Here is a 14,609-nt window from a genome sequence, read left to right as displayed (position 1 = left end):
TTGGATTGAGGTAATAGTATTTAGGTTACTTTACACATGTGATTTACCTCTGTTATAAATCCTCGAGTACTGTGTGTGTCGGCATACCGATCCAGGGATGACACTTAAGCACAGAGACTTGATCCATTCGGGTCAGGTCGCTATAGGATCGAAGTCACCCAGCCACCGTCCATAACCAGAGGAGGAGCCCTTGGCACACTTGCCGCACTCCAGGCTAGGCCACAAAGGAGAGACGGCGAAGGCGCGGGCTCAAGGCGCCAAGCTAACTTGTTTGCTTCTCCAGTCAACCTCGCGCCGTGTGCGGCATGCTGGCTTGGGGAACTCAAGTCCAGCCGGGAGTCTGAGGAAGGAGAAGGTTGCTTCCTGGGAGACTTCGCCGCCTTGGCAGAAGGGACCCTGAGGAGCCATAGTCAGGAGGAGAAGCAGTACTCAAGAAATTACAAAGATAAGGTACTCACTCGTATTTGGCGATATACTTCCTCTGCTTCAATGGCCGGAAGGCATCACTACTGCAGCTTGGGGACCCTCTCCTCTTGCAAAGCGCATCGAAGTCCAGACGGAGCCAGCCGAAGCGTTGGACGTGGCAACCAGCGCGAGGCACGGTTGGTGAGGCTCCCGAGGGGACGGCCTCGGGAGTGCTGGGGTGAGGAGAGCCCCCGGGCACCGCCTCATGATGTCCCACCAAGACCTCGGGAGCTTCAACCTCAGGAGCAGCGGATTGCGTCGCCCCCTCAGCTTTCACCTCAGGCAAGAGTCACAAGCTCCCGAGGATGGCACCTTGGGTGCCTCGAGCAGTACCGATGCCTCAGCACCCATGCACCCAGCCTCTAGCGGAGCTCGTCCCCCTGCATCCACTCTTGGGACAAGCTCGGCACCGGCGGCAGGGAGGGGATCCACGGAGACAGGGTTCTCGCGGGGCCCTTCAAGGCCAGCTGGATGCAGCCCCCATTCATTGAAGGGGGGCATATGCCCCGCGAACTCCACCCTGTTTAAGCAGCAGTACAAGAGACAGCCCTCCTTCAGCATGTCAGCTGGCGAGGGGTCGCCCGTCAAGACCTCGAGCACCGTTCTTCGTGCCTCGAGCGGAAGCCTCGCTTCTTGCATCCTCATGCGATCCTGGCCACCGGACAGGGACCACATCTGACGGGAATTGTGCTGGAGAGGGGCGACGCGGCGTCGGAGGAACTCCTTCATCACCATGGGCGCAATCACGTCGAGATCTTTCAGCCTCTTCAACCAGAGCCAGACAAAGACAAGGCGAGGTTCCACGAGCTTCTCATGGCCCCAGCCGGAGCTGGGAACGGCGGGCACCGAAGGGAGCGAGAGCAAGGGGCTGAGCACACCGACGTCCACATACACCCACCATTCCCGAAACTCACTTGAGGATGATGGAAGCTCAAAATTGATCCCTGAGCCAGCCGTCGTAGCCACGGCCTGGAAACTCAAGCATCCCGAGCACTGCCGAGGGCTAGTCAGGTGCAGCGAGAAGAAATGGCGCAGTAGGGCCACGGAAGGGGGAATACCCACCATGGCCTCGCAGACGAAAGTGAAGATGGCAAGAAGGGAGACTGATTGAGGATCCAAGTGCAACATATGGATCTGGTAGTGGGAGAGCACGGCGTTGAAGAAGGCAGGAAAAGGAGGAACCAGGCCAGTCCACAGGACGTCGATGAGGAACGGAACCTCGGTGGCTAACCTGTCGATGAAGGTGAATGATGCGAGCTAGGCCACCGTCCTCCCCCATTTGTTGAAGTCGGCAGAGAGCGCAGGGCGGACCTTGTCCATGGCTTCTTAGTTGAGCACAAGTGACCGGTGATACGTCTCCAACGTATCTATAATTTTTGAATGCTCCATGCTATATTATCTTCTATTTTGGACATTATTGGGCTTTATTATCCACTTTTATATTATTTTTGGGACTAACCTATTAACCGGAGGCCCAGCCCAGAATTTCGGTTTTTTTGCCTATTTTAGGGTTCCGAAGAAAAGGAATATCAAACGGAGTCCAAACGGAATGAAACCTTCAGGAACGTGATTTTCTCACCGAACATGATCCTGGAGACTTGGACCCTACGTCAAGCAACCAACAGGGAAGCCATGAGGTAGGGGGCGCGCCTACCCCCCAGGCATGCCCTCCATCCTCGTGGGCCCCCTGTTGCTCCACCAACATACTTCTTCCTCCTATATATACCTACGTACCCCCAAACGATCAGATATGGAGCCAAAACCTTAATTCCACCGCAGCAACTTTCTGTATCCATGAGATCGCATTTTGGGGCCTGTTCTGGAGCTCCGCCGGAGGGGGCATCGATCACGGAGGGCTTCTACATCAACACCATAGCCTCTCCGATGAAGTGTGGGTAGTTTACCTTAGAACTTCGGGTCCATAGTTATTAGCTAGATGGCTTCTTCTCTATTTTTGGATTTCAATACAAAGTTCTCCCCCTCTCTTGTGGAGATCTATTCGATGTAATCTTCTTTTGCGGTGTGTTTGTTGAGACGGATGAATTGTGGGTTTATGATCAATTTTATCTATGAACAATATTTTAATCTTCTCTGAATTCTTTTATGTATGATTGGTTATCTTTGCAAGTCTCTTCGAATTATCAGTTTGGTTTGGCCTACTAGATTGATCTTTATTGCAATGGGAGAAGTGCTTAGCTTTGGGTTAAATCTTACGATATCCTTTCCCAGTGACAGTAGGGGAAGCAAGGCATGTATCGTATTGTTGCCATCGAGGATAACAAGATGGGGTTTTTATCATATTGCATGAATTTATCCCTCCACATCATGTCATCTTGCTTAAAGTGTTACTCTGTTCTCTTGAACTTAATACTCTAGATGCATGTTGGATAGCGGTTGATGTGTGGAGTAATAGTAGTAGATGCAGGCAGGAGTCGGTCTACTTGTTTTGGACGTGATGCCTATATACATGATCATACCTAGATATTCTCATAACTATGCTCAATTCTGTCAATTGCTTAACAGTAATTCATTCACCCACCGTAAAATATCTATGCTCTTGAGAGAAGCCACTAGTGAAACCTATGGCCCCCGGGTCTACCTTCATCATATTAATCTTCCAATACTTAGTTATTTTCATTGCCTTTTATTTTACTTTGCATCTTTATCATAAAAATACGAAAAATATTATCTTATCATATCTATTAGATATCACTCTCGTAAGTGACCATGTAGGGATTGACAACCCCTTATTGCGTTGGTTGCGAGGATTTATTTGTTTTGTGTAGGTATGAGGGACTCGCGCGTAGCCTCCTACTGGATTGATACCTTGGTTCTCAAAAACTGAGGGAAATACTTACGCTACTTTGCTGCACCACCCTTTCCTCTTCAAGGGAAAACGAACGCAAGTGCTCAAGAGGTAGCAAGAAGGATTTCTGGCGCCGTTGCTGGGGAGGTTCGCACAAGTCAAGATTTGACTCCCGACAACGAGACATTTCTGGCGCCGTTGCCGGGGAGGTCTACGCAAAAGTCAACATACCAAGTACCCATCACATACCCTTATCTCCCGCATTACATTATTTGCCATTTTCCTCTCTTTTTCCTCTCCCCCACTTCACCCTTGCCGTTTTATTCGCCCTCTCTCTCTCTATCCACCCTCTCTTTCTCTATTTGCCGTTTTATTTGCTCGTTCCTCGTTTGCTTGTGTGTTGGATTGCTTGCTTGTCGCGATAGCTCAAGATAATACTAAATTGTGTGACTTTACCAATACCAACAACAATGGTTTTATTAGCACTCCGATTGCTCCCCTTACCGATGTTGAATCTTGTGAAATTAATGCTGCTTTGCTGAATCTTGTCATGAAAGATCCGTTCTCCGGCCTTCCTAGTGAAGGTGCCTCTACCCATCTAAATAGCTTCATTGATTTGTGTGATATGAAAAATAAGAAAGATTTGGATAATGATATTGTTAAATTGAACCTATTTCCTTTTTCTCTTAGAGATCGTGCTAAATCTTGGTTTTCGTCTTTGCCTAAAAATAGTATTGATTCATGGAATAAGTGCAAAGATGCTTTTATCTCTAAGTATTTTCCTCCCGCTAAGATCATCTCTCTCATAAACGATATTATTAATTTTAAGCAACTTGATCATGAACATGTTGCACAAGCTTGGGACAGGATGAAATTAATGATACGTAATTGCCCTACGAATAGTTTAAATTTGTGGATGATTATACAAAAAATTTATGCCGGATTGAATTTTGCTTCTATAAATCTTTTAGATTTGGCCGCGGGAGGCACTTTTATGGAAATCACTTTAGGAGAATCAAATAAACTCCTAGATAATATTATGGTTAATTATTCTCAATGGCACACTGAAAGATCTACTAATAAAAAAGTGCATGCGATAGAAGAAATTAATGTTTTGAGTGGAAAGATGGATGAACTTATGAAATTATTTGCTAATAAAAGTGTTTCTTCTAATCCTAATGACATGACTTTGTCTACTTTGATTGAGAATAATAATGAATCTATGGATGTGAATTTTGTTGGTAGGAATAATTTTGGTAACAACGTGTATAGAGGAAACTTACATTCTACGTCGTATCCTAGTAATTCCTCTAATAATTATGGTAATTCCTACAACAATTCTTATGGAAATTATAATAAGATGCCCTCTGATTTTGAATCTAATATTAAAGAATTTATTACTTCGCATAATAATTTCAAAGCTTTGATTGAAGAAAAAATGCTTAAGATTAATGATTTGGCTAGGAACGTTGATAGAATTTCTCTTGATGTTGATTCTTTGAAACTTAGATATATTCCACCTAAGCATGATATCAATGAATCTCTCAAAGCCATGAGAATTTCCATTGATGTGTGCAAAGAAAGAACAGCTAGGATGCGTGCTAAGAAAGATTCCTTTATAAGAGCGTGTTCTTCTAGTTTCCATGATAATAAAGATGAAGATCTAAAAGTTATTGATGTGTCCCCTATTAAATCTTTGTTTTGCAACATGAATCTTGATAATGATGGGACTGAATATGATCCACCTTTACCTAGACAATGTTCCAAGAATTCGGAGTCTTTAGATCTTGATGCTAAAATTGATAAAAGTGGGATTGAAGAGATCAAAACTTTAAATATTGATGGACCCACTATTTTGGATTTCAAGGAATTTAATTATGATAAGTGCTCTTTGATAGATTGTATTTCCTTGTTGCAATCCGTGCTAAATTCTCCTCATGCTTATAGTGAACATAAAGCTTTTATTAAACATATCGTTGATGCTTTGATGCAATCTTATGAAGAAAAACTTGAGTTGGAAGTTTCTATCCCTAGAAAACTTTATGATGAGTAGGAACCAACTATTAAAATTAAAATTAAGGATCATGAATGCTATGATTTGTGTGATTTGGGTGCTAGTGTTTCCACGATTCCAAAGACTTTGTGTAATTTGTTAGGTTTCCATGATTTTGATGATTGCTCTCTAAACTTGCACCTTGCGGATTCCACTATTAAGAAACCTATGGGAAGAATTAATGATGTTCTTATTGTTGCAAATAGGAATTATGTTCCCATAGATTTTATCGTTCTTTATATAGATTGCAATCCTTCATGTCCTATTATTCTTGGTAGACCTTTCCTTAGAACGATTGGTGCAATTATTGATATGAAGGAAGGAAATATTAGATTCCAATTTCCGTTAAGGAAAGGCATGGAACACTTTCCTAGAAAGAAAATTAAATTACCTTATGAATCTATTATGAGACCCACTTATGGATTGCCTACCAAAGATGGCAATACCTAGATCTATCCTTGCTTTTTATGCCTAGCTAGGGGCGTTAAACGATAGCGCTTGTTGGGAGGCAACCCAATTTTATTTTTATTCCTTGATTTTTGCTCCTGTTTAGTAATAAATAATTTATCTATCCTCTGTTTTGGTTGTTTTTTTTGTGCTTAATTAGTGTTTGTGCCAAGTAGAACCGTTGGAAAGACTTGGGGGAAGTCTTGTTAATCTTGCTGTAAAAAACAGAAATTTTAGCGCTCACGAGAACTGCTGCCATTTTTATTTGGAAAGTGCTATTTAGTTAATTATTTTTTCAGATGATTAATAGATAAATGACTCACGCCCAGCAATTTATTTTAGAATTTTTGGGGTTCCAGATCTTGCGCTAGCTACAGATTACTACAGACTGTTCTGTTTTTGACAGATTATGTTTTTTGTGTGTTGTTTGCTTATTTTGATGAATCTATGGCTAGTAAAATAGTTTATAAACCATAGAGAAGTTGGAATACAGTAGGTTTAACACTAATATAAATAAAGAATGAGTTCATTACAGTACCTTGAAGTGGTCTTTTGTTTTCTTTTGCTAACGGAGCTCATCAGATTTTCTTCTTTAAGTTTTGTGTTGTGAAGTTTTCAAGTTTTGGGTAAAGATTTAATGGATTATGGAACAAGGAGTGGCAAGAGCCTAAGCTTGGGGATGCCCATGTCATCCCCAAGATAATCTAAGTACACCTAAAAGCCAAATCTTGGGGATGCCTCGGAAGGCATCCCCTCTTTCGTCTACTTCTATCGGTAAGTTTACTTGGAGCTATATTTTTATTCACCACATGATATGTGTTTTGCTTGGAGCGTCTTGTATGATTTGAGTCTTTATTTGTTAGTTTACCACAATCATATTTGCTGTACACACCTTTTGAGAGACACACACATGATTCTGAAATTATTAGAATACTCTATGTGCTTCACTTATATCATTTGAGTTATATAGTTTTGCTCTAGTACTTCACTTGTATCTTTTAGAGCACGGTGGTGGATTTGTCTTATAGAAAATATTGATCTCTCATGCTTCACTTAGATTATTTTGAGAGTCCTAAATAGCATGGTAATTTTCTTAAATAATCCTAATTTGCTGGGTATTCAAGATGAATAAAATTTTCTTATGAGTGTGTTGAATGCTATGAGAAGTTTGAAACTTGATAATTGTTTCGAGATATGGAGATGGTGATATTAGAGTCGTTCTAGTTGAGTAGTTGTGAATTTGAGAAATGCTTGTATTGAAGTTTGTGATTCCTGTAGCATGCACGTATGGTGAACCGTTATGTGATGAAGTCGAGCATGGTGTATTTATTGATTGTCCTCCTTATGAGTGGCGGTCGGGGACGAGCGATGGTCTCTTCCTACCAATCTATCCCCCTAGGAGCATGTGCGTAATACTTTTATTTGATAACTTGTAGATTTTTACAATAAGTATTTGAGTTCTTTATGACTAATGTTGATTCCATGGATTATACGCACTCTCACCCTTCCATCATTGCTAGCCTCTCTAATACCGCGCACCTTTCGCCGGTATCATACACCCACCATATACCTTCCTCAAAACAGCCACCATACCTACCTATCATGGCATTTCCATAGCCATTCCGAGATATATTGCCATGCAACTTTCCACCGTTCCGTTTATCATGACATGCTCCATCATTGTCATATTGCTTTGCATGATCATGTAGTTGACATCGTATTTGTGGCAAAGCCACCGTTCATAATTCTTTCATACATGTCACTCATGCATCATTGCATATCCCGGTACACCGCCGGAGGCATTCACATAGAGTCATATTTTGTTCTAAGTATCGAGTTGTAATTCTTGAGTTGTAAGTAAATAAAAGTGTGATGATCATCATTATTAGAGCATTGTCCCAGTGAGGAAAGGATGATGGAGACTATGATTCCCCCATAAGTCGGGATGAGACTCCGGACGAAAAAAAAGAGGCCATAAAAAGAGAGAAAAGGCCCAAATAAAAAAATGAGGGAAAAAGAGAGAAGGGACAATGCTACTATCCTTTTACCACACTTGTGCTTCCAAGTAGCACCATGATCTTCATGATAGAGAGTCTCGTATGTTGTCACTTTCATATACTAGTGGGAATCTTTCATTATAGAACTTGGCTTGTATATTCCAATGATGGGCTTCCTCAAAATGCCCTAGGTCTTCGTGAGCAAGCGAGTTGGATGCACACCCACTTAGTTCATTTTGTTGAGCTTTCATACATTTATAGCTCTAGTGCATCCATTGCATGGCAATCCCTACTCACTCACATTGATATCTATTGATGGGCATCTCCGTAGCCCATTGATACGCCTAGTTGATGTGAGACTATCTTCTCCCTTTTTGTCTTCTCCACAACCACCATTCTATTCCACCTATAGTGCTATGTCCATGGCTCACGCTCATGTATTGCGTGAAGATTGAAAAGTTTGAGAACATTAAAAGTATGAAACAATTGATTGGCTTGTCATCGGGGTTGTGCATTATTTAAATAATTTGTGTGGTGAAGATGGAGTATAGCCAGACTATATGATTTTGTAGGGATAACTTTCTTTGGCCATGTTATTTTGAGAAGACATAATTGCTTAGTTAGTATGCTTGAAGTTTTATTATTTCTATGTCAATATTAAACCTTTATCTTGAATCTTTCGGATCTGAATATTCATGCCACAATTAAGAAGAATTACATTGAAATTATGCGTAGTAGCATTCCACATCAAAAATTATGTTTTTATCATTTACCTACTCGAGGACGAGCGGGAATTAAGCTTGGGGATGCTTGATATGTCTCCAACGTATCTATAATTATTGATTGCTCCATGCTATATTATCTACTGTTTTGGACATTATTGGGCTTTATTATCCACTTTTATATTATTTTTTGGACTAACCAATTAACCGGAGGCCCAGCCCAGAATTGTTGTTTTTTTTGCCTATTTTAGGGTTTCGAAGAAAAGGAATATCAAACGGAGTCCAAACGGAATGAAACCTTCGGGAACGTGATTTTCTCACCGAACAAGATCCAGGAGACTTGGACCCTACGTTAACCAACCAACAGGGAAGCCACGAGGTAGGGGGCGCGCCTACCCCCCCCCCTAGGCGTGCCCTCCACCCTCGTGGGCCCCTTGTTGCTCCACCGACGCACTTCTTCCTCCTATATATACCTACGTACCCCCAAACGATCAGATACGGAGCCAAACCCCTAATTCCACCGCCACAACTTTCTGTATCCACGAGATCCCATCTTGGGGCATGTTCCGGAGCTCCGCCGGAGGGGGCATCGATCACAGAGGGCTTCTACATCAACACCATAGCCTCTCCAATGAAGTGTGAGTAGTTTACCTCAGACCTTCAGGTCCATGGTTATTAGCTAGATGGCTTCTTCTCTCTTTCTGGATCTCAATACAAAGTTCTCCCCCTCTCTTGTGGAGATCTATTCGATGTAATCTTCTTTTGTAGTGTGTTTGTTGAGACCGATGAATTGTGGGTTTATGATCAAGTTTATCTATGAACAATATTTGAATCTTCTCTGAATTCTTTTATCTATGATTGGTTATCTTTGCAAGTCTCTTCGAATTATCAGTTTGGTTTGGCCTACTAGATTAATCTTTCTTGCAATGGGAGAAGTGCTTAGCTTTGGGTTCAATCTTGCGGTGTCCTTTCCTAGTGACAGTAGGGGCAGCAAGGCACGTATTGTATTGTTGCCATCGAGGATAACAAGATGGGTTTTTTATCATATTGCATGAATTTATCCCTCCTCATCATGTCATCTTGCTTAAAGCGTTACTCTGTTCTCTTGAACTTAATACTCTAGATGCATGCTGGATAGCGGTCGATGTGTGGAGTAATAGTAGTAGATGCAGGCAGGAGTCAGTTTACTTGTTTTGGACGTGATGCCAATATACATGATCATACCTAGATATTATTATAACTATGCTCAATTCTGTCTATTTCTTAACAGTAATTCATTCACCCACCGTAAAATATCTATGCTCTTGAGAGAAGCCACTAGTGAAACCTATGGCCCCCAAGTCTATCTTTATCATATTAATATTCCAATACTTAGTTATTTTCATTGCATTTTATTTTACTTTGCATCTTTATCATTAAAATACCAAAAATATTATCTTGTCATATCTATCAGATCTCACTCTCGTAAGTGGCCGTGTAGGGATTGACAGCCCCTTATCGCGTTGGTTGCGAGGATTTATTTGTTTTGTGTAGGTACGAGGGACTCACACGTAGCCTCCTACTGGATTGATACCTTGGTTCTCAAAAACTGAGGGAAATACTTACGCTACTTTGCTGCACCACCCTTTCCTCTTCAAAGGAAAACCAACGCAAGTGCTCAATAGGTAGCAACCGACCAACGGCGAGTTCAACGGCCGGGGCGACCTGGCTGAAGATTGAGGCTTCTTCTTTCCCTTCTCCATTCGCCGGGGCGCTATGGCAGCGAGGAGGGCCAAGCTTGGGGCAGACTGGATGAGGAGGTTACTGTTTCGGAAAGGTAGGAGAATTGGAGGGACGCGTCACTAGCAATGAGGGGATAACTATGTAAGTCCGGGTTTGCGCCTAGCCAGGCGGGTATCAAGGCTGCATGGGGAAGCGGAGATGCCCACGACCAATCAACCGCCACGCGTCAACCGAGGCCGTAGGCTGTTGGGGCCCGTGGCGCTCCGTACTTTCCCCTTGGCTTTGCCTCGAAGCCAGGCCCGAGCGCGCCTTGGGCCCGGGGGCTACCGTCGGCGTCCTGGGAATGGGGGTCCCCAGACTTGCCTGCCTACGGCCCACGGTGTGGCTCCACCAGCGGCCCTCTACGGCCCATCTTCACCAGCAAACGCTCAAGACCCTCGCGAGGGGCTAGGCCTCGTGAGGTGGACGACGCAAGACCTCCTCGGGGGCGGCCTCACCAGGCTGGCTCGCGAGGGGTGGAGAGATCAAGGCAAGGGACACCTCGTGAGGTCCCCGTGATGTAAGCCATGGTGGCCAAGGCCAGGCGGGCACCAGGCGGGCGCCGGCGCGTGAAGTGTCCTCGTTTCCCCTTTGGTGCTAAAGAGGCAAGCACAGGCGCGGAGTCCCGAGGCGTCAAGCAAAGGTTTCCATATTAGTGCAACGAGATCAAGACCAGCAGGACGGTAGGACGAAGGTCACCATGGAGCCCAGGACGGCGTCACCACCAGAGCCTTTGGCAAGCGAAGACCACCTTTCGTCAGGATAGCTTGTACTAGTTGTCCCCCTTCAAACTGGCCGTTGTGGGATCCCTTCCCGCCTAATATTTGGGGAGAGGACCCGGGCCTCTATAAATAGGACTAGCCACCAGCTTAGAAGGAGGACGATCCTCAACGGCATCAGCTGACCAAGCACAAGAGCACCTCTCCTCAAGAGGCTGTTCTCCCCTTGTAACTGTTCATCCTCAGGCCCCGAGGAAATCCATCACACCACACTGGAGTAGGGTATTACACCGCATTGGTGGCCCGAACCAGTATAAATCTTGTTTCCCTTGTTCTGCGGGTTCGACGCGCTAAGACTTGAGATTGCGGTGAGGGCGAGAGCTAGAGGGGGAGAGATCTTCATGCGCACCCAATGTTCGAACCTCAAGGGTTTTGCCGGAACCCGAAATCCGACAGGGCCAACAAGAAGCACGCCAGCCCCTGCACCTTGTAGGGAAAAAGCACCATCAAAATACATAATCCATTCTTAGGGTGATTCCTTGCCGGGGAGAGCTGTCTATGTACTTTCCTCATTAGGGGTTGGCGTCCATTCTACAATAAACTCTGCCAATGCCCTTCTCTGAATAGTTGAAGTGCTGTCAAACTTCAAACCAAAGCTGGATAACTCCAAATCCCATTCCACTATTCTGCCAGTTGCCTCAGGGTTTCAGAGTATCCTTTGCAACAGGAAACGAGTGACAACAGTGATCTCATGGGCTTGGAAGTAGTGGCGCAGTTTCCTTGAGGCCATAATGAGACCAAAGATCAACCTTTGCATGCCTGAGTACCTCGATCTAGCCCCCTATAATATGGAGTTGACGAAGTACACTGGGCACTTCACCACTTTCTTCCTTGCCGCATCCTTGGGGTTGCTCTCGTTGACATGCTCACTATTGTCCTGATCCTTTTCTGACTCTGTCATGATCTGGACGATTTCTACCTCATCCACCTCTCGCTGCGCTACCAAAGCCACACTGACCACTTGGTTGGTTGCCGCCAAGTATAGCAACAATGGTTCTTGGGGTTTGCGTGCAACCAAGGTAGGCACAGATGATAGGTAGGCTTTCAATTCCTGCAAAGCTGCATCAACTTCCGGGGTCCACTTCATAGGTCCCGCCTTCTTCATAACCTTGAAGAACGGTAGGGCACGCTCGGTAGACTTGGAGATGAATCTACTCAGTGCAGCAACGCATCCCGTCAAGCGCCTCACAACCTTAACTGTCCTTGGCGCTTGGATCTACTCAATGGCCTTGATCTTGTCGGGGTTGGCTTCGATCCCTCGATGGGACACGAAGAACCCAAGTAGCTTGCCGGAGGGAACACCAAACACACATTTCTCTGGGTTAAGCTTCAGATTGATCTTGCGCAGATTAGTAAATGTCGCTTCCAAATCCGGGATAAGGGTGGCCTTATCCTTGGTTTTGACCACAATATGATCCATATTGGCTTCTATATTTCTGTGCAATTGTGGATCAAAACCAATCTGGACTGCCCATGCACAGGTGGACCCGACACTCTTTAATCCGAGCGGCATGTGGACAAAGCGGTACGTACCACATGGAGTGATGAATGATGTCTTCTCTTCATCTTCCTCAGACATGAAGATCTGATGATATCCTGAGTATGCATGCAGAAAGGAGAGCAAATCACATCCCGAAGTAGAATCCACAATCTAGTCGATGCACAACAAGGGAAATGGGTCCTTCATGCAAGCTTCGTTGAGGTCTGTGAAATCAATGCAAAGCCTCCACTTCCCATTAGCTTTCCGGACCACTACTGGATTTGCCAACCATGTAGGATGCAGTACTCCTCTGACCAAACTAGTTGCCTCCAATTTCTTGATCTCTTCGGCAATGAACTAGTGCCTCTCCAAGGCCTGCTTCCGTACCTTCTACTTGACGGGTCGGGCATGTGGGCAGACAACAAGGTGGTTCTCAATTACCTCCCTGGGAACACCGGGGATATTAGATGGTTGCCAAGCAAACACACCGATATTTGCCCGCAGGAAGGCAACGATCGCGCTTTCCTATGTGTCATCGAGGGTGGCGCTAATAGTGAAAGTACCATCAACGCCAGCCAGCCCTGCCAGGACCTTCTTCACTTGGGGTGTAGTAACCTTGGATCTCTTTTTGTTGGAACACTCCGGAACGTCGTCAACGGGTGCCGTGCACTTGGAGGGGGCATGCTTCCCGGACTCCTTGCTGGAGGTCCTACGATCCCTCTTCTTCCCTTTGCTTCCTTGGCAGGAACTGTTGCCGCCGCAGCCTCTGCTGCGACTACATCCCGATACATCTTGTCCACACAGATAATTGCATCCTTCTCATCTGACAGGATAGTGAGGACTCCCAATGGCCCAGGCATTTTCAGAGTGTTGTAAGCATAGTGGGATGCTTCCATGAACTTGGTCAGGGCTGGTCGTCCAAGAATCCCATTGTACGGCAGGGGAATATCAACCACATCAAACACAATCTTCTCAGTCCGAAAGTTTAGCTCTCCCCCAAACGTCACCGGCAACGTGATCTTCCCCTTAGGACAACTCCTGGCGGGGTTAACTCCTTGAAACGTGTTGGTGCCCTCTAGCTCCTCTTCTCCTATCTGAAGCTTGCTGATAACTGCCGGGGAAATCGGATTCAACCCGGCCCCGCCATCCACTAACATCTTCGTGACCTTGAGGTTGCGAATTGTTGGGGAGACCAACAACGGCAAACACCCTACCGCCATGGTGTGGCAAGGGTGATCCTCCTCATCAAAGATGATGGGCGTGCAGGACCACTTGAGCGGCTTCCAGGCCTCTGGCGCTGGTTCCACAACATTGACCTCTTGTGCCCATCGCTTGAGTTAGCGATGAGAGGTGTGCAAAGACGCACCTCCATCAATGCATAGGGCGTCCGTGGCCTTTTGAAATTCCTCCTCACTAGTTTCCTCTTCATCTCCTCCATCACCGGCATCATCACATGTTTCCTTCTCTCGGCCCCTGGCGGGCTTTCCTTGGTTCCGAAAGGGCTTGCCGGGGCGATTTGCTTCACCGCCTCGGCCCTTACCGCCAACAGCATTCTGACCTTTCTCCTTATCACGCTTATCATATTCTGCCCTCTGTCTCTTGACAAGATGCTCAACTTGATAACACTCCTAAAGGTCATGGCCTTTGGTCTGTTGGATCTTGTAGTATGGCCATCACCTTTCCCAACTTTTTCCACGATAGCGGCCTCCCGGCAGGCAGTGCGCGTGACAGCTTCCTTGCCGGGGGCCTCAGCCTTGGCCTTCTTGCTGGTACTGGGTGTGTCCGAACCCTCTACAGTCATAACCACCTTATCTCTTGGCTTCTTACTGCGCTTCTTGCCTTTCCTCGGACTGGTTGATTCATCCTCATCCTCGGAATCAACATTAATGCAATCTTCCATCTCCAGGAAAATTCCTTCCTTCTTCCATTCGGGCACATTTGTACACCAGTGTATATAGTTCTTTCACAGTCTTGGGAAACCACACGTTCATTTTGGGACGAATGCGGTGGTTGCGCACATTGGACTAGAAAGCTGCTATAACAGTTGTCGAATGGATATTTGGAATGTTTCTATGAACTTTACTTAAGCTATGCAAATA

The sequence above is a fragment of the Triticum aestivum genome, chromosome 3A (genome assembly GCF_018294505.1).
Source record: "Triticum aestivum cultivar Chinese Spring chromosome 3A, IWGSC CS RefSeq v2.1, whole genome shotgun sequence".
NCBI classification, from domain to species: domain Eukaryota; kingdom Viridiplantae; phylum Streptophyta; class Magnoliopsida; order Poales; family Poaceae; genus Triticum; species Triticum aestivum.
This window is presented reverse-complemented; position numbering follows the sequence as displayed.